At 33.5% G+C, this 18,600-nt stretch overlaps 12 non-coding genes across 12 annotated transcripts; all 12 read right to left on the bottom strand.

The window, feature by feature from the left end:
• Window positions 1-498: 498 nt before the first annotated feature.
• On the bottom strand, window positions 499-584 carry TRNAR-UCU (transfer RNA arginine (anticodon UCU)). Its single transcript is given in 2 exon segments — window positions 499-534; window positions 548-584. It is a non-coding gene; the product is annotated as a tRNA-Arg (tRNA).
• Window positions 585-2,068: 1,484 nt separating this feature from the next.
• Window positions 2,069-2,154, bottom strand: TRNAR-UCU (transfer RNA arginine (anticodon UCU)). Its single transcript is given in 2 exon segments — window positions 2,069-2,104; window positions 2,118-2,154. It is a non-coding gene; the product is annotated as a tRNA-Arg (tRNA).
• Window positions 2,155-3,637: 1,483 nt separating this feature from the next.
• On the bottom strand, window positions 3,638-3,723 carry TRNAR-UCU (transfer RNA arginine (anticodon UCU)). Its single transcript is given in 2 exon segments — window positions 3,638-3,673; window positions 3,687-3,723. It is a non-coding gene; the product is annotated as a tRNA-Arg (tRNA).
• A 1,464-nt stretch (window positions 3,724-5,187) lies between these two features.
• Window positions 5,188-5,273, bottom strand: TRNAR-UCU (transfer RNA arginine (anticodon UCU)). Its single transcript is given in 2 exon segments — window positions 5,188-5,223; window positions 5,237-5,273. It is a non-coding gene; the product is annotated as a tRNA-Arg (tRNA).
• A 1,245-nt stretch (window positions 5,274-6,518) lies between these two features.
• On the bottom strand, window positions 6,519-6,604 carry TRNAR-UCU (transfer RNA arginine (anticodon UCU)). The gene is given in 2 exon segments: window positions 6,519-6,554; window positions 6,568-6,604. It is a non-coding gene; the product is annotated as a tRNA-Arg (tRNA).
• Window positions 6,605-8,087: 1,483 nt separating this feature from the next.
• TRNAR-UCU (transfer RNA arginine (anticodon UCU)) lies at window positions 8,088-8,173 on the bottom strand. The gene is given in 2 exon segments: window positions 8,088-8,123; window positions 8,137-8,173. It is a non-coding gene; the product is annotated as a tRNA-Arg (tRNA).
• Window positions 8,174-9,637: 1,464 nt separating this feature from the next.
• TRNAR-UCU (transfer RNA arginine (anticodon UCU)) lies at window positions 9,638-9,723 on the bottom strand. The gene is given in 2 exon segments: window positions 9,638-9,673; window positions 9,687-9,723. It is a non-coding gene; the product is annotated as a tRNA-Arg (tRNA).
• Window positions 9,724-10,996: 1,273 nt separating this feature from the next.
• On the bottom strand, window positions 10,997-11,082 carry TRNAR-UCU (transfer RNA arginine (anticodon UCU)). Its single transcript is given in 2 exon segments — window positions 10,997-11,032; window positions 11,046-11,082. It is a non-coding gene; the product is annotated as a tRNA-Arg (tRNA).
• Window positions 11,083-13,512: 2,430 nt separating this feature from the next.
• Window positions 13,513-13,598, bottom strand: TRNAR-UCU (transfer RNA arginine (anticodon UCU)). The gene is given in 2 exon segments: window positions 13,513-13,548; window positions 13,562-13,598. It is a non-coding gene; the product is annotated as a tRNA-Arg (tRNA).
• Window positions 13,599-14,871: 1,273 nt separating this feature from the next.
• Window positions 14,872-15,127, bottom strand: TRNAR-UCU (transfer RNA arginine (anticodon UCU)). Its single transcript has 2 exons — window positions 15,091-15,127; window positions 14,872-14,907 (listed from the first exon to the last, which is right to left on the bottom strand). It is a non-coding gene; the product is annotated as a tRNA-Arg (tRNA).
• A 1,465-nt stretch (window positions 15,128-16,592) lies between these two features.
• On the bottom strand, window positions 16,593-16,678 carry TRNAR-UCU (transfer RNA arginine (anticodon UCU)). The gene is given in 2 exon segments: window positions 16,593-16,628; window positions 16,642-16,678. It is a non-coding gene; the product is annotated as a tRNA-Arg (tRNA).
• Window positions 16,679-18,161: 1,483 nt separating this feature from the next.
• Window positions 18,162-18,247, bottom strand: TRNAR-UCU (transfer RNA arginine (anticodon UCU)). The gene is given in 2 exon segments: window positions 18,162-18,197; window positions 18,211-18,247. It is a non-coding gene; the product is annotated as a tRNA-Arg (tRNA).
• Window positions 18,248-18,600: the final 353 nt, after the last annotated feature.

The following is an 18,600-nucleotide window of genomic DNA, read 5'->3' as shown; positions in this document are numbered from 1 at the left end:
TTGCCACTTTTTAGCCAAAGAATGTCCACGTTTTGCATAATGACCTAAAATTCATAACAAAAAAACATATCATCAATCTATGGATGGACTGGAGTATGCTTGTGCCAAATTTGCATTTTGTTAAGTTATAGTTGAAAAATAAGCCAAAAATATCTAGAAACCCCAAATCCAGACAGTAGAGATCGTAAAGAAATATCTTATAAACACATAAAAAATCAACTTTTAAAAAGGTTCAAATTAAAAAAAGAACTTGGGACTACTGAAAACAGGACATAGAACACCAAACACTAGACCAAAAATATGCAATAATGAATTGTGCCCTATCTGCTATCCTTTGGGTCAATGAGCCTTCAGTATCTGCTCTTTCTACATTCTTTGACAAGTTCAAACCTAAATACGACTTCTAATTTTCTCTAAACATTAATACTTTTTTTTTCCTTTTTCATATTTCCAACAACAACTGAGACAAAGTATAAATGTCACACAAACTTCAAAATACGACTCTGGTGGGACTCGAACCCACAACCTTTGAATCACATCAGTTCCCTAGAAGTCCAATGCGCTATCCATTGCGCCACAGAGCCACAAGTTTTTTACTTGAAGTAGGTGTTTTGTCAAATCTAGACACTCAACATTTTCCTGATGACTGGTAACAGAAAGATTTCTTTTCTCTTTGCAATTTTACTTTTGTTTTCCTATTTGTAAAGTTAAAACTGATCAGAAAGAAAAAGCATATAATGTAAAAGAGAAAGATCTATTTCATAATAAAACTCATTACATGCACTTTTTTAGTCTTATATGCCAGGAGTTAATTTTAAATTATTAACAGAGTTCCCTGTTGGTAAAGTGTGGGACAGTAATGTATGCAAGACTACAAAAGGGGTTCCTTTGGTTGGTTTCTAACTCTCAAGCTTTGATCTTTTTTACTTTCTACATCTTCAATGCAGTAGCCACTGAGCCTCAGAAACTTAATCCGAGAAAAATGGCTTGGAACATCAGTTTCGTTGCACGCTAATGGGACACTGGTTTGGGAAGGATATTAGTCAAAACAAAGGAAATAATTTTAGCTATATGATAAGACTATCAGAGAACATTTGTTTTAGTCCAAATTAATGCTGGTAAATTTTCTGGAGTGCTCCTGCAGATATCCTGACTTTAGCAGTCAGCTATGCTTTTCTTTAGAAGTTTTTCCTTTCCTCATTTTTTCCTTTTACAGTTTTTCTAAAAATATCTAGGACTGTACATTAATGGCCAAAAGTTTTCAGACTGATACAAAATTTGGCTTTCACAAAGTTTACTGCTTCAGATTTTATAGTGGTAATTTGTGTTAACTCTAGATTATTATGAAAAGAGATCAGATGATTTGTCCAAAATTATAAACTAATTTCTTACCATAAAAATAAACTTAATCACAAAAAACTAATTTCCGCTGAATTTCAGCTCTCCAAAAATTACCTACTTACATGAATTCAGTGATCTCGTTAGCGAAGCAGAAAGTGTTTATGAGGACAAGGCAGCTGATATCACTCTGTTCTCATCTTTAAACTTGTTTTGCCACTTTTTAGCCAAAGAATGTCCACGTTTTGCATAATGACCTAAAATTCATAACAAAAAAACATATCATCAATCTATGGATGGACTGGAGTATGATTGTGCCAAATTTGCATTTTGTTAAGTTATAGTTGAAAAATAAGCCAAAAATATCTAGAAACCCCAAATTCAGACAGTAGAAATCGTAAAGAAATATCTTATAAACACATAAAAAATCAACTTTTAAAAAGGTTCAAATTAAAAAAAGAACTTGGGACTACTGAAAACAGGACATAGAACACCAAACACTAGACCAAAAATATGCAATAATGAATTGTGCCCTATCTGCTATCCTTTGGGTCAATGAGCCTTCAGTATCTGCTCTTTCTACGTTCTTTGACAAGTTCAAACCTAAATACGACTTCTAATTTTCTCTAAACATTAATATGAAGCCCAGATCTGATACCTTAACTTTTCCTTTTTCATATTTCCAACAACAACTGAGACAAAGTATAAATGTCACACAAACTTCAAAATACGACTCTGGTGGGACTCGAACCCACAACCTTTGAATCACATCAGTTCCCTAGAAGTCCAATGCGCTATCCATTGCGCCACAGAGCCCAAGTCTTTTACTTGAAGTAGGTGTTTTGTCAAATCTAGACACTCAACATTTTCCTGATGACTGGTAACAGAAAGATTTCTTTTCTCTTTGCAATTTTACTTTTGTTTTCCTATTTGTAAAGTTAAAACTGATCAGAAAGAAAAAGCATATAATGTAAAAGAGAAAGATCTATTTCATAATAAAACTCATTACATGCACTTTTTTAGTCTTATATGCCAGGAGTTAATTTTAAATTACTAACAGAGTTCCCTGTTGGTAAAGTGTGGGACAGTAATGTATGCAAGACTACAAAAGGGGTTCCTTTGGTTGGTTTCTAACTCTCAAGCTTTGATCTTTTTTACTTTCTACATCTTCAATGCAGTAGCCACTGAGCCTCAGAAACTTAATCCGAGAAAAATGGCTTGGAACATCAGTTTCGTTGCACGCTAATGGGACACTGGTTTGGGAAGGATATTAGTCAAAACAAAGGAAATAATTTTAGCCATATGATAAGACTATCAGAGAACATTTGTTTTAGTCCAAATTAATGCTGGTAAATTTTCTGGAGTGCTCCTGTAGATATCCTGACTTTAGCAGTCAGCTATGCTTTTCTTTAGAAGTTTTTCCTTTCCTCATTTTTTCCTTTTACAGTTTTTCTAAAAATATCTAGGACTGTACATTAATGGCCAAAAGTTTTCAGACTGATACAAAATTTGGCTTTCACAAAGTTTACTGCTTCAGATTTTATAGTGGTAATTTGTGTTAACTCTAGATTATTATGAAAAGAGATCAGATGATTTGTCCAAAATTGTAAACTAATTTCTTACCATAAAAATAAACTTAATCACAAAAAACTAATTTCCGCTGAATTTCAGCTCTCCAAAAATTACCTACTTACATGAATTCAGTGATCTCGTTAGCGAAGCAGAAAGTGTTTATGAGGACAAGGCAGCTGATATCACTCTGTTCTCATCTTTAAACTTGTTTTGCCACTTTTTAGCCAAAGAATGTCCACGTTTTGCATAATGACCTAAAATTCATAACAAAAAAACATATCATCAATCTATGGATGGACTGGAGTATGATTGTGCCAAATTTGCATTTTGTTAAGTTATAGTTGAAAAATAAGCCAAAAATATCTAGAAACCCCAAATTCAGACAGTAGAAATCGTAAAGAAATATCTTATAAACACATAAAAAATCAACTTTTAAAAAGGTTCAAATTAAAAAAAGAACTTGGGACTACTGAAAACAGGACATAGAACACCAAACACTAGACCAAAAATATGCAATAATGAATTGTGCCCTATCTGCTATCCTTTGGGTCAATGAGCCTTCAGTATCTGCTCTTTCTACGTTCTTTGACAAGTTCAAACCTAAATACGACTTCTAATTTTCTCTAAACATTAATATGAAGCCCAGATCTGATACCTTAACTTTTCCTTTTTCATATTTCCAACAACAACTGAGACAAAGTATAAATGTCACACAAACTTCAAAATACGACTCTGGTGGGACTCGAACCCACAACCTTTGAATCACATCAGTTCCCTAGAAGTCCAATGCGCTATCCATTGCGCCACAGAGCCCAAGTCTTTTACTTGAAGTAGGTGTTTTGTCAAATCTAGACACTCAACATTTTCCTGATGACTGGTAACAGAAAGATTTCTTTTCTCTTTGCAATTTTACTTTTGTTTTCCTATTTGTAAAGTTAAAACTGATCAGAAAGAAAAAGCATATAATGTAAAAGAGAAAGATCTATTTAATAATAAAACTCATTACATGCACTTTTTTAGTCTTATATGCCAGGAGTTAATTTTAAATTACTAACAGAGTTCCCTGTTGGTAAAGTGTGGGACAGTAATGTATGCAAGACTACAAAAGGGGTTCCTTTGGTTGGTTTCTAACTCTCAAGCTTTGATCTTTTTTACTTTCTACATCTTCAATGCAGTAGCCACTGAGCCTCAGAAACTTAATCCGAGAAAAATGGCTTGGAACATCAGTTTCGTTGCACGCTAATGGGACACTGGTTTGGGAAGGATATTAGTCAAAACAAAGGAAATAATTTTAGCCATATGATAAGACTATCAGAGAACATTTGTTTTAGTCCAAATTAATGCTGGTAAATTTTCTGGAGTGCTCCTGTAGATATCCTGACTTTAGCAGTCAGCTATGCTTTTCTTTAGAAGTTTTTCCTTTCCTCATTTTTTCCTTTTACAGTTTTTCTAAAAATATCTAGGACTGTACATTAATGGCCAAAAGTTTTCAGACTGATACAAAATTTGGCTTTCACAAAGTTTACTGCTTCAGATTTTATAGTGGTAATTTGTGTTAACTCTAGATTATTATGAAAAGAGATCAGATGATTTGTCCAAAATTGTAAACTAATTTCTTACCATAAAAATAAACTTAATCACAAAAAACTAATTTCCGCTGAATTTCAGCTCTCCAAAAATTACCTACTTACATGAATTCAGTGATCTCGTTAGCGAAGCAGAAAGTGTTTATGAGGACAAGGCAGCTGATATCACTCTGTTCTCATCTTTAAACTTGTTTTGCCACTTTTTAGCCAAAGAATGTCCACGTTTTGCATAATGACCTAAAATTCATAACAAAAAAACATATCATCAATCTATGGATGGACTGGAGTATGATTGTGCCAAATTTGCATTTTGTTAAGTTATAGTTGAAAAATAAGCCAAAAATATCTAGAAACCCCAAATCCAGACAGTAGAAATCGTAAAGAAATATCTTATAAACACATAAAAAATCAACTTTTAAAAAGGTTCAAATTAAAAAAAGAACTTGGGACTACTGAAAACAGGACATAGAACACCAAACACTAGACCAAAAATATGCAATAATGAATTGTGCCCTATCTGCTATCCTTTGGGTCAATGAGCCTTCAGTATCTGCTCTTTCTACATTTTTTGACAAGTTCAAACCTAAATAAGACTTCTAATTTTCTCAAAACATTAATACTTTTTTTTTCCTTTTTCATATTTCCAACAACAACTGAGACAAAGTATAAATGTCACACAAACTTCAAAATACGACTCTGGTGGGACTCGAACACACAACCTTTGAATCACATCAGTTCCCTAGAAGTCCAACGCGCTATCCATTGCGCCACAGAGTCTTATATGCCAGTAGTTAATTTTAAATTACTAACAGAGTTCCCTGTTGGTAAAGTGTGGGACAGTAATGTATGCAAGACTACAAAAGGGTTCCTTTGGTTGGTTTCTAACTCTCAAGCTTTGATCTTTTTTACTTTCTACATCTTCAATGCAGTAGCCACTGAGCCTCAGAAACTTAATCCGAGAAAAATGGCTTGGAACATCAGTTTCGTTGCACGCTAATGGGACACTGGTTTGGGAAGGATATTAGTCAAAACAAAGGAAATAATTTTAGCCATATGATAAGACTATCAGAGAACATTTGTTTTAGTCCAAATTAATGCTGGTAAATTTTCTGGAGTGCTCCTGTAGATATCCTGACTTTAGCAGTCAGCTATGCTTTAATTTAGAAGTTTTTCCTTTCCTCATTTTTTCCTTTTACAGTTTTTCTAAAAATATCTAGGACTGTACATTAATGGCCAAAAGTTTTCAGACTGATACAAAATTTGGCTTTCACAAAGTTTACTGCTTCAGATTTTATAGTGGTAATTTGTGTTAACTCTAGATTATTATGAAAAGAGATCAGATGATTTGTCCAAAATTGTAAACTAATTTCTTACCATAAAAATAAACTTAATCACAAAAAACTAATTTCCGCTGAATTTCAGATCTCCAAAAATTACCTACTTACATGAATTCAGTGATCTCGTTAGCGAAGCAGAAAGTGTTTATGAGGACAAGGCAGCTGATATCCCTCTGTTCTCATCTTTAAACTTGTTTTGCCACTTTTTAGCCAAAGAATGTCCACGTTTTGCATAATGACCTAAAATTCATAACAAAAAAACATATCATCAATCTATGGATGGACTGGAGTATGATTGTGCCAAATTTGCATTTTGTTAAGTTATAGTTGAAAAATAAGCCAAAAATATCTAGAAACCCCAAATCCAGACAGTAGAAATCATAAAGAAATATCTTATAAACACATAAAAAATCAACTTTTAAAAAGGTTCAAATTAAAAAAAGAACTTGGGACTACTGAAAACAGGACATAGAACACCAAACACTAGACCAAAAATATGCAATAATGAATTGTGCCCTATCTGCTATCCTTTGGGTCAATGAGCCTTCAGTATCTGCTCTTTCTACATTCTTTGACAAGTTCAAACCTAAATACCACTTCTAATTTTCTCTAAACATTAATACTTTTTTTTTCCTTTTTCATATTTCCAACAACAACGTATAAATGTCACACAAACTTCAAAATACGACTCTGGTGGGACTCGAACCCACAACCTTTGAATCACATCAGTTCCCTAGAAGTCCAATGCGCTATCCATTGCACCACAGAGCCCAAGTCTTTTACTTGAAGTAGGTGTTTTGTCAAATCTAGACACTCAACATTTTCCTGATGACTGGTAACAGAAAGATTTCTTTTCTCTTTGCAATTTTACTTTTGTTTTCCTATTTGTAAAGTTAAAACTGATCAGAAAGAAAAAGCATATAATGTAAAAGAGAAAGATCTATTTCATAATAAAACTCATTACATGCACTTTTTTAGTCTTATATGCCAGGAGTTAATTTTAAATTATTAACAGAGTTCCCTGTTGGTAAAGTGTGGGAGAGTAATGTATGCAAGACTACAAAAGGGGTTCCTTTGGTTGGTTTCTAACTCTCAAGCTTTGATCTTTTTTACTTTCTACATCTTCAATGCAGTAGCCACTGAGCCTCAGAAACTTAATCCGAGAAAAATGGCTTGGAACATCAGTTTCGTTGCACGCTAATGGGACACTGGTTTGGGAAGGATATTAGTCAAAACAAAGGAAATAATTTTAGCTATATGATAAGACTATCAGAGAACATTTGTTTTAGTCCAAATTAATGCTGGTAAATTTTCTGGAGTGCTCCTGTAGATATCCTGACTTTAGCAGTCAGCTATGCTTTTCTTTAGAAGTTTTTCCTTTCCTCATTTTTTCCTTTTACAGTTTTTCTAAAAATATCTAGGACTGTACATTAATGGCCAAAAGTTTTCAGACTGATACAAAATTTGGCTTTCACAAAGTTTACTGCTTCAGATTTTATAGTGGTAATTTGTGTTAACTCTAGATTATTATGAAAAGAGATCAGATGATTTGTCCAAAATTATAAACTAATTTCTTACCATAAAAATAAACTTAATCACAAAAAACTAATTTCCGCTGAATTTCAGCTCTCCAAAAATTACCTACTTACATGAATTCAGTGATCTCGTTAGCGAAGCAGAAAGTGTTTATGAGGACAAGGCAGCTGATATCACTCTGTTCTCATCTTTAAACTTGTTTTGCCACTTTTTAGCCAAAGAATGTCCACGTTTTGCATAATGACCTAAAATTCATAACAAAAAAACATATCATCAATCTATGGATGGACTGGAGTATGATTGTGCCAAATTTGCATTTTGTTAAGTTATAGTTGAAAAATAAGCCAAAAATATCTAGAAACCCCAAATCCAGACAGTAGAAATCGTAAAGAAATATCTTATAAACACATAAAAAATCAACTTTTAAAAAGGTTCAAATTAAAAAAAGAACTTGGGACTACTGAAAACAGGACATAGAACACCAAACACTAGACCAAAAATATGCAATAATGAATTGTGCCCTATCTGCTATCCTTTGGGTCAATGAGCCTTCAGTATCTGCTCTTTCTACGTTCTTTGACAAGTTCAAACCTAAATACGACTTCTAATTTTCTCTAAACATTAATATGAAGCCCAGATCTGATACCTTAACTTTTCCTTTTTCATATTTCCAACAACAACTGAGACAAAGTATAAATGTCACACAAACTTCAAAATACGACTCTGGTGGGACTCGAACCCACAACCTTTGAATCACATCAGTTCCCTAGAAGTCCAATGCGCTATCCATTGCGCCACAGAGCCCAAGACTTTTACTTGAAGTAGGTGTTTGGTCAAATCTAGACACTCAACATTTTCCTGATGACTGGTAACAGAAAGATTTCTTTTCTCTTTGCAATTTTACTTTTGTTTTCCTATTTGTAAAGTTAAAACTGATCAGAAAGAAAAAGCATATAATGTAAAAGAGAAAGATCTATTTCATAATAAAACTCATTACATGCACTTTTTTAGTCTTATATGCCAGGAGTTAATTTTAAATTACTAACAGAGTTCCCTGTTGGTAAAGTGTGGGACAGTAATGTATGCAAGACTACAAAAGGGGTTCCTTTGGTTGGTTTCTAACTCTCAAGCTTTGATCTTTTTTACTTTCTACATCTTCAATGCAGTAGCCACTGAGCCTCAGAAACTTAATCCGAGAAAAATGGCTTGGAACATCAGTTTCGTTGCACGCTAATGGGACACTGGTTTGGGAAGGATATTAGTCAAAACAAAGGAAATAATTTTAGCCATATGATAAGACTATCAGAGAACATTTGTTTTAGTCCAAATTAATGCTGGTAAATTTTCTGGAGTGCTCCTGTAGATATCCTGACTTTAGCAGTCAGCTATGCTTTTCTTTAGAAGTTTTTCCTTTCCTCATTTTTTCCTTTTACAGTTTTTCTAAAAATATCTAGGACTGTACATTAATGGCCAAAAGTTTTCAGACTGATACAAAATTTGGCTTTCACAAAGTTTACTGCTTCAGATTTTATAGTGGTAATTTGTGTTAACTCTAGATTATTATGAAAAGAGATCAGATGATTTGTCCAAAATTGTAAACTAATTTCTTACCATAAAAATAAACTTAATCACAAAAAACTAATTTCCGCTGAATTTCAGCTCTCCAAAAATTACCTACTTACATGAATTCAGTGATCTCGTTAGCGAAGCAGAAAGTGTTTATGAGGACAAGGCAGCTGATATCACTCTGTTCTCATCTTTAAACTTGTTTTGCCACTTTTTAGCCAAAGAATGTCCACGTTTTGCATAATGACCTAAAATTCATAACAAAAAAACATATCATCAATCTATGGATGGACTGGAGTATGATTGTGCCAAATTTGCATTTTGTTAAGTTATAGTTGAAAAATAAGCCAAAAATATCTAGAAACCCCAAATCCAGACAGTAGAAATCGTAAAGAAATATCTTATAAACACATAAAAAATCAACTTTTAAAAAGGTTCAAATTAAAAAAAGAACTTGGGACTACTGAAAACAGGACATAGAACACCAAACACTAGACCAAAAATATGCAATAATGAATTGTGCCCTATCTGCTATCCTTTGGGTCAATGAGTCTTCAGTATCTGCTCTTTCTACATTTTTTGACAAGTTCAAACCTAAATACGACTTCTAATTTTCTCAAAACATTAATACTTTTTTTTTCCTTTTTCATATTTCCAACAACAACTGAGACAAAGTATAAATGTCACACAAACTTCAAAATACGACTCTGGTGGGACTCGAACACACAACCTTTGAATCACATCAGTTCCCTAGAAGTCCAACACGCTATCCATTGCGCCACAGAGTCTTATATGCCAGTAGTTAATTTTAAATTACTAACAGAGTTTCCTGTTGGTAAAGTGTGGGACAGTAATGTATGCAAGACTACAAAAGGGTTCCTTTGGTTGGTTTCTAACTCTCAAGCTTTGATCTTTTTTACTTTCTACATCTTCAATGCAGTAGCCACTGAGCCTCAGAAACTTAATCCGAGAAAAATGGCTTGGAACATCAGTTTCGTTGCACGCTAATGGGACACTGGTTTGGGAAGGATATTAGTCAAAACAAAGGAAATAATTTTAGCCATATGATAAGACTATCAGAGAACATTTGTTTTAGTCCAAATTAATGCTGGTAAATTTTCTGGAGTGCTCCTGTAGATATCCTGACTTTAGCAGTCAGCTATGCTTTAATTTAGAAGTTTTTCCTTTCCTCATTTTTTCCTTTTACAGTTTTTCTAAAAATATCTAGGACTGTACATTAATGGCCAAAAGTTTTCAGACTGATACAAAATTTGGCTTTCACAAAGTTTACTGCTTCAGATTTTATAGTGGTAATTTGTGTTAACTCTAGATTATTATGAAAAGAGATCAGATGATTTGTCCAAAAATATAAACTAATTTCTTACCATAAAAATAAACTTAATCACAAAAAACTAATTTCCGCTGAATTTCAGCTCTCCAAAAATTACCTACTTACATGAATTCAGTGATCTCGTTAGCGAAGCAGAAAGTGTTTATGAGGACAAGGCAGCTGATATCACTCTGTTCTCATCTTTAAACTTGTTTTGCCACTTTTTAGCCAAAGAATGTCCACGTTTTGCATAATGACCTAAAATTCATAACAAAAAAACATATCATCAATCTATGGATGGACTGGAGTATGCTTGTGCCAAATTTGCATTTTGTTAAGTTATAGTTGAAAAATAAGCCAAAAATATCTAGAAACCCCAAATCCAGACAGTAGAGATCGTAAAGAAATATCTTATAAACACATACAAAATCAACTTTTAAAAAGGTTCAAATTAAAAAAAGAACTTGGGACTACTGAAAACAGGACATAGAACACCAAACACTAAACCAAAAATATGCAATAATGAATTGTGCCCTATCTGCTATCCTTTGGGTCGATGAGCCTTCAGTATCTGCTCTTTCTACGTTCTTTGACAAGTTCAAACCTAAATACGACTTCTAATTTTCTCTAAACATTAATATGAAGCCCAGATCTGATACCTTAACTTTTCCTTTTTCATATTTCCAACAACAACTGAGACAAAGTATAAATGTCACACAAACTTCAAAATACGACTCTGGTGGGACTCGAACCCACAACCTTTGAATCACATCAGTTCCCTAGAAGTCCAATGCGCTATCCATTGCGCCACAGAGCCACAAGTCTTTTACTTGAAGTAGGTGTTTTGTCAAATCTAGACACTCAACATTTTCCTGATGACTGGTAACAGAAAGATTTCTTTTCTTTTTGCAATTTTACTCTTGTTTTCCTATTTGTAAAGTTAAAACTGATCAGAAAGAAAAAGCATATAATGTAAAAGAGAAAGATCTATTTCATAATAAAACTCATTACATGCACTTTTTTAGTCTTATATGCCAGGAGTTAATTTTAAATTACTAACAGAGTTCCCTGTTGGTAAAGTGTGGGACAATAATGTATGCAAGACTACAAAAGGGGTTCCTTTGGTTGGTTTCTAACTCTCAAGCTTTGATCTTTTTTACTTTCTACATCTTCAATGCAGTAGCCACTGAGCCTCAGAAACTTAATCCGAGAAAAATGGCTTGGAACATCAGTTTCGTTGCACGCTAATGGGACACTGGTTTGGGAAGGATATTAGTCAAAACAAAGGAAATAATTTTAGCCATATGATAAGACTATCAGAGAACATTTGTTTTAGTCCAAATTAATGCTGGTAAATTTTCTGGAGTGCTCCTGTAGATATCCTGACTTTAGCAGTCAGCTATGCTTTTCTTTAGAAGTTTTTCCTTTCCTCATTTTTTCCTTTTACAGTTTTTCTAAAAATATCTAGGACTGTACATTAATGGCCAAAAGTTTTCAGACTGATACAAAATTTGGCTTTCACAAAGTTTACTGCTTCAGATTTTATAGTGGTAATTTGTGTTAAGTCTAGATTATTATGAAAAGAGATCAGATGATTTGTCCAAAATTATAAACTAATTTCTTACCATAAAAATAAACTTAATCACAAAAAACTAATTTCTGCTGAATTTCAGCTCTCCAAAAATTACCTACTTACATGAATTCAGTGATCTCGTTAGCGAAGCAGAAAGTGTTTATGAGGACAAGGCAGCTGATATCACTCTGTTCTCATCTTTAACCCCTTAGTGACCGAGCCAAATTTTTGAAATCTGACCAGTGTCACTTTATGTGGTAATAACTCTGCAACGCTTCAACAAATCCCAGTGATTTTGAGATTGTTTTTTCGTGACACATTATACTTTATGATAATGGTAAATTTAGTTCAACATTTTTTGTGTTTATTTATAAAAAAATATTAAAAATTTGAGAAAAATGTTACAAAATTAGCAATTTTCTAAATTTGAATGATTATCCCTTTAATCCAGATAGTCATACAACAGCAAACCATTAATAAATAACATTTCCCACATGTCTGCTTTACATCAGCACCATTTGTAAAATGTTATTTTATTTTGTTAGCATTTTAGGAGGTTTAAAAATGTAGCAGCAATTTTTCATTTTTTCAAAGAAATTTACCACATTTATTTTTTTAGGGACTTATCCATGTTTGAAGTGACTTTAGGGGTCCCATATATTGGGAAACCCCCAAACGTGATACCATTTTAGAAACAGCACCCCTAAACATATTGAAAACTGCTGTCAGGTAGTTTATTAACCCTTCAGGTGCTTTACAGGAATTAATGCAAAGTGGTATGACAGAAATGAAAATGTGTATTTTTACCACCTAAATGTTGCTAACTTCTAAACAGATTACTACAGCCGTCAGACTCTAAGGCCGCGATTTGGTCATGAATTGCCATGGCAAACATCAGGACAACAAAATCATGATCTGAGGGCACCAATTGTGACAACGAAGAAGCCCCCACACTCTGTTAACCATTTATAATGATGTAGTCACTATTGACAGCAGCATCTAAGGGGTTAAACAGATTTAGAAGGTGCAAATACTGATCGTGGCTGATACAGCAAGTTGTCAGCTATAGTGTACAACCAACAGATGCTGGATTGTCATCTGTATGGGGATACTATTCTCTTATATCTCAGGTCAGTTAAAAGACGTATTGGCGGTCATTAAGGGGTTAAACTTATTTTGCCACTTTTTAGCCAAAGAATGTCCACGTTTTGCATAATGACCTAAAATTCATAACAAAAAAACATATCATCAATCTATGGATGGACTGGAGTATGCTTGTGCCAAATTTGCATTTTGTTAAGTTATAGTTGAAAAATAAGCCAAAAATATCTAGAAACCCCAAATCCAGACAGTAGAGATCGTAAAGAAATATCTTATAAACACATAAAAAATCAACTTTTAAAAAGGTTCAAATTAAAAAAAGAACTTGGGACTACTGAAAACAGGACATAGAACACCAAACACTAGACCAAAAATATGCAATAATGAATTGTGCCCTATCTGCTATCCTTTGGGTCAATGAGCCTTCAGTATCTGCTCTTTCTACATTCTTTGACAAGTTCAAACCTAAATACGACTTCTAATTTTCTCTAAACATTAATACTTTTTTTTTCCTTTTTCATATTTCCAACAACAACTGAGACAAAGTATAAATGTCACACAAACTTCAAAATACGACTCTGGTGGGACTCGAACACACAACCTTTGAATCACATCAGTTCCCTAGAAGTCCAACGCGCTATCCATTGCGCCACAGAGTCTTATATGCCAGTAGTTAATTTTAAATTACTAACAGAGTTCCCTGTTGGTAAAGTGTGGGACAGTAATGTATGCAAGACTACAAAAGGGTTCCTTTGGTTGGTTTCTAACTCTCAAGCTTTGATCTTTTTTACTTTCTACATCTTCAATGCAGTAGCCACTGAGCCTCAGAAACTTAATCCGAGAAAAATGGCTTGGAACATCAGTTTCGTTGCACGCTAATGGGACACTGGTTTGGGAAGGATATTAGTCAAAACAAAGGAAATAATTTTAGCCATATGATAAGACTATCAGAGAACATTTGTTTTAGTCCAAATTAATGCTGGTAAATTTTCTGGAGTGCTCCTGTAGATATCCTGACTTTAGCAGTCAGCTATGCTTTAATTTAGAAGTTTTTCCTTTCCTCATTTTTTCCTTTTACAGTTTTTCTAAAAATATCTAGGACTGTACATTAATGGCCAAAAGTTTTCAGACTGATACAAAATTTGGCTTTCACAAAGTTTACTGCTTCAGATTTTATAGTGGTAATTTGTGTTAACTCTAGATTATTATGAAAAGAGATCAGATGATTTGTCCAAAAATATAAACTAATTTCTTACCATAAAAATAAACTTAATCACAAAAAACTAATTTCCGCTGAATTTCAGCTCTCCAAAAATTACCTACTTACATGAATTCAGTGATCTCGTTAGCGAAGCAGAAAGTGTTTATGAGGACAAGGCAGCTGATATCACTCTGTTCTCATCTTTAAACTTGTTTTGCCACTTTTTAGCCAAAGAATGTCCACGTTTTGCATAATGACCTAAAATTCATAACAAAAAAACATATCATCAATCTATGGATGGACTGGAGTATGCTTGTGCCAAATTTGCATTTTGTTAAGTTATAGTTGAAAAATAAGCCAAAAATATCTAGAAACCCCAAATCCAGACTGTAGAGATCGTAAAGAAATATCTTATAAACACATACAAAATCAACTTTTAAAAAGGTTCAAATTAAAAAAAGAACTTGGGACTACTGAAAACAGGACATAGAACACCAAACACTAGACCAAAAATATGCAATAATGAATTGTGCCCTATCTGCTATCCTTTGGGTCGATGAGCCTTCAGTATCTGCTCTTTCTACGTTCTTTGACAAGTTCAAACCTAAATACGACTTCTAATTTTCTCTAAACATTAATATGAAGCCCAGATCTGATACCTTAACTTTTCCTTTTTCATATTTCCAACAACAACTGAGACAAAGTATAAATGTCACACAAACTTCAAAATACGACTCTGGTGGGACTCGAACCCACAACCTTTGAATCACATCAGTTCCCTAGAACAGAGGTCCCCAACTCCAGTCCTCAAGGCCCACCAACAGGTCATGTTTTCAGGATTTCCTTTGCATTGCACAGGTGATGCAATTATTACCTGGGCAAAACTAAGGAAATCCTGAAAACATGACATGTTGGTGGGCCTTGAGGACTGGAGTTGGGGACCTCTGCCCTAGAAGTCCAATGCGCTATCCATTGCGCCACAGAGCCACAAGTCTTTTACTTGAAGTAGGTGTTTTGTCAAATCTAGACACTCAACATTTTCCTGATGACTGGTAACAGAAAGATTTCTTTTCTTTTTGCAATTTTACTCTTGTTTTCCTATTTGTAAAGTTAAAACTGATCAGAAAGAAAAAGCATATAATGTAAAAGAGAAAGATCTATTTCATAATAAAACTCATTACATGCACTTTTTTAGTCTTATATGCCAGGAGTTAATTTTAAATTACTAACAGAGTTCCCTGTTGGTAAAGTGTGGGACAATAATGTATGCAAGACTACAAAAGGGGTTCCTTTGGTTGGTTTCTAACTCTCAAGCTTTGATCTTTTTTACTTTCTACATCTTCAATGCAGTAGCCACTGAGCCTCAGAAACTTAATCCGAGAAAAATGGCTTGGAACATCAGTTTCGTTGCACGCTAATGGGACACTGGTTTGGGAAGGATATTAGTCAAAACAAAGGAAATAATTTTAGCCATATGATAAGACTATCAGAGAACATTTGTTTTAGTCCAAATTAATGCTGGTAAATTTTCTGGAGTGCTCCTGTAGATATCCTGACTTTAGCAGTCAGCTATGCTTTTCTTTAGAAGTTTTTCCTTTCCTCATTTTTTCCTTTTACAGTTTTTCTAAAAATATCTAGGACTGTACATTAATGGCCAAAAGTTTTCAGACTGATACAAAATTTGGCTTTCACAAAGTTTACTGCTTCAGATTTTATAGTGGTAATTTGTGTTAAGTCTAGATTATTATGAAAAGAGATCAGATGATTTGTCCAAAATTATAAACTAATTTCTTACCATAAAAATAAACTTAATCACAAAAAACTAATTTCTGCTGAATTTCAGCTCTCCAAAAATTACCTACTTACATGAATTCAGTGATCTCGTTAGCGAAGCAGAAAGTGTTTATGAGGACAAGGCAGCTGATATCACTCTGTTCTCATCTTTAAACTTGTTTTGCCACTTTTTAGCCAAAGAATGTCCACGTTTTGCATAATGACCTAAAATTCATAACAAAAAAACATATCATCAATCTATGGATGGACTGGAGTATGCTTGTGCCAAATTTGCATTTTGTTAAGTTATAGTTGAAAAATAAGCCAAAAATATCTAGAAACCCCAAATCCAGACAGTAGAGATCGTAAAGAAATATCTTATAAACACATAAAAAATCAACTTTTAAAAAGGTTCAAATTAAAAAAAGAACTTGGGACTACTGAAAACAGGACATAGAACACCAAACACTAGACCAAAAATATGCAATAATGAATTGTGCCCTATCTGCTATCCTTTGGGTCAATGAGCCTTCAGTATCTGCTCTTTCTACATTCTTTGACAAGTTCAAACCTAAATACGACTTCTAATTTTCTCTAAACATTAATACTTTTTTTTTCCTTTTTCATATTTCCAACAACAACTGAGACAAAGTATAAATGTCACACAAACTTCAAAATACGACTCTGGTGGGACTCGAACCCACAACCTTTAAATCACATCAGTTCCCTAGAAGTCCAATGCGCTATCCATTGCGCCACAGAGCCACAAGTCTTTTACTTGAAGTAGGTGTTTTGTCAAATCTAGACACTCAACATTTTCCTGATGACTGGTAACAGAAAGATTTCTTTTCTTTTTGCAATTTTACTTTTGTTTTCCTATTTGTAAAGTTAAAACTGATCAGAAAGAAAAAGCATATAATGTAAAAGAGAAAGATCTATTTAATAATAAAACTCATTACATGCACTTTTTTAGTCTTATATGCCAGGAGTTAATTTTAAATTACTAACAGAGTTCCCTGTTGGTAAAGTGTGGGACAGTAATGTATGCAAGACTACAAAAGGGGTTCCTTTGGTTGGTTTCTAACTCTCAAGCTTTGATCTTTTTTACTTTCTACATCTTCAATGCAGTAGCCACTGAGCCTCAGAAACGTAATCCGAGAAAAATGGCTTGGAACATCAGTTTCGTTGCACGCTAATGGGACACTGGTTTGGGAAGGATATTAGTCAAAACAAAGGAAATAATTTTAGCCATATGATAAGACTATCAGAGAACATTTGTTTTAGTCCAAATTAATTCTGGTAAATTTTCTGGAGTGCTCCTGTAGATATCCTGACTTTAGCAGTCAGCTACGCTTTTCTTTAGAAGTTTTTCCTTTCCTCATTATTTCCTTTTACAGTTTTTCTAAAAATATCTAAGACTGTACATTAATGGCCAAAAGTTTTCAGACTGATACAAAATTTGGCTTTCACAAAGTTTACTGCTTCAGATTTTATAGTGGTAATTTGTGTTAAGTCTAGATTATTATGAAAAGAAATCAGATGATTTGTCCAAAATTATAAACTAATTTCTTACCATAAAAATAAACTTAATCACAAAAAACTAATTTCCGCTGAATTTCAGATCTCCAAAAATTACCTACTTACATGAATTCAGTGATCTCGTTAGCGAAGCAGAAAGTGTTTATGAGGACAAGGCAGCTGATATCACTCTGTTCTCATCTTTAAACTTGTTTTGCCACTTTTTAGCCAAAGAATGTCCACGTTTTGCATAATGACCTAAAATTCATAACAAAAAAACATATCATCAATCTATGGATGGACTGGAGTATGCTTGTGCCAAATTTGCATTTTGTTAAGTTATAGTTGAAAATAAGCCAAAAATATCTAGAAACCCCAAATCCAGACAGTAGAGATCGTAAAGAAATATCTTATAAACACATAAAAAATCAACTTTTAAAAAGGTTCAAATTAAAAAAAGAACTTGGGACTACTGAAAACAGGACATAGAACACCAAACACTAGACCAAAAATATGCAATAATGAATTGTGCCCTATCTGCTATCCTTTGGGTCAATGAGCCTTCAGTATCTGCTCTTTCTACGTTCTTTGACAAGTTCAAACCTAAATACGACTTCTAATTTTCTCTAAACATTAATATGAAGCCCAGATCTGATACCTTAACTTTTCCTTTTTCATATTTCCAACAACAACTGAGACAAAGTATAAATGTCACACAAACTTCAAAATACGACTCTGGTGGGACTCGAACCCACAACCTTTGAATCACATCAGTTCCCTAGAAGTCCAATGCGCTATCCATTGCGCCACAGAGCCCAAGTCTTTTACTTGAAGTAGGTGTTTTGTCAAATCTAGACACTCAACATTTTCCTGATGACTGGTAACAGAAAGATTTCTTTTCTCTTTGCAATTTTACTTTTGTTTTCCTATTTGTAAAGTTAAAACTGATCAGAAAGAAAAAGCATATAATGTAAAAGAGAAAGATCTATTTCATAATAAAACTCATTACATGCACTTTTTTAGTCTTATATGCCAGGATAAACTTCTAAAGAAAAGCATAGCTGACTGCTAAAGTCAGGATATCTACAGGAGCACTCCAGAAAATTTACCAGCATTAATTTGGACTAAAACAAATGTTCTCTGATAGTCTTATCATATGGCTAAAATTA

The sequence above is a fragment of the Ranitomeya imitator genome, chromosome 1 (genome assembly GCF_032444005.1).
Source record: "Ranitomeya imitator isolate aRanImi1 chromosome 1, aRanImi1.pri, whole genome shotgun sequence".
Taxonomy (NCBI): domain Eukaryota; kingdom Metazoa; phylum Chordata; class Amphibia; order Anura; family Dendrobatidae; genus Ranitomeya; species Ranitomeya imitator.
The sequence above is the reverse complement of the archived record's forward strand: the minus strand, read 5'-3'. Positions and strand labels throughout refer to the sequence as shown.